Raw genomic sequence first — 1,276 nt, forward strand, 5'->3', positions numbered from 1 at the left:
TTGTGAGGCTTTTTTGGTGATAAGACTCTATCTGAATACTGGGAATTTTCTAGGGGGGCGAGTGGTAGGTGTTACTGTGCCACATTACTTGTGGTCATGATTGTAGAGATAAGCAGAAGGGGGGCAAGGAGCCTTTTTTGGGGTGTGGCTTGAATGAGCCAACCACTGCAGAAAGCAGCAATGCTTGTCCATGGTATCAAAGGCACCACTCCCTGCTGGCTTATCTGGAGGGCCAGGAGCATGACCCTAACAGACAGAAAAGAAGAAGGAAAAAAATGAACTGAGAAACAGGGTATAAAAGGTCCCCACTCACGTAAGTACTTTGGAGAGGTATTCCCCAAGAAAAGAAACCACTCTGGTGGAGGAATTCCCTAAGAGTAAGAAACCCCTTAGGACAAAACCCACTGTGCCTTGCTTGCTGCCAACTTTCCTGGCTTTCTCCCATTCCCATGATATTTGGACAAGTTCCTGGCATCAGTGCAAAACTATGAGCTATGCTGGAAACTGTGGTGGTGACTTTCTCTCTTCCATTCTCCAAAGACTCCTCGCTTTTATTTTTGCAATTGCACTAGATAGCCATGCTGCTTAGCTTGTACAACTTGGGCAGCCTTTGCCACCACCACTGTCATCTCATGTACTGGGCACTGCTTGCCTGGCCAGGTGGGTCAACACAGATAGGGAGCAGGAACAATCACAGACCCACAGTGAAAACAAAAGAACACATTTCTTTTCCATTCCTCTCTAACCAAAGCATTCCCTCAACACTCAGGCAGAGGCACACAAGCATAGACACAGGCAACAACTGAAATCCACTCATTCCAGGGAGTCACCAGTCTGCTGCTCATGCCTGTTTATCAAGGGTTTGCACAAGTGATGTCTACCACTGTGCCGTGCTCTTCAGTAGGCTGTGATCTTTTCCACATCAAGACAGAAATGTCCAGCACATCCCACAGGGTACTTCACATGTAAGAATCACCTATATTGTCCGTACACGAATGTTCTGCTTGTCCAACATTCCAAGGATATCCTATCCTTCTCACCAAGCTTCCATTTTTAACCTATTCCTCCCAACATGGCCCTCATCTGCTCGCTGCCAGGCACCACCGCCTGCTGCTCCTCATCAGAGCATGCACTTGGGAAAAGAAATATCCCGAGCACTGTGCACACGCAGTGACCTTTCTGACCTGGCAGCTTGTGACAGCAATGGGCAGTTGGCAATATCCAAGATCACCTACTAGAAAGGACATATTCCATCACAACCCCAAAAGCACCTCTA

This window comes from Tympanuchus pallidicinctus, unplaced genomic scaffold, assembly GCF_026119805.1.
Source record: "Tympanuchus pallidicinctus isolate F22 unplaced genomic scaffold, pur_lepc_1.0 scaffold27, whole genome shotgun sequence".
Lineage (NCBI taxonomy): Eukaryota > Metazoa > Chordata > Aves > Galliformes > Phasianidae > Tympanuchus > Tympanuchus pallidicinctus.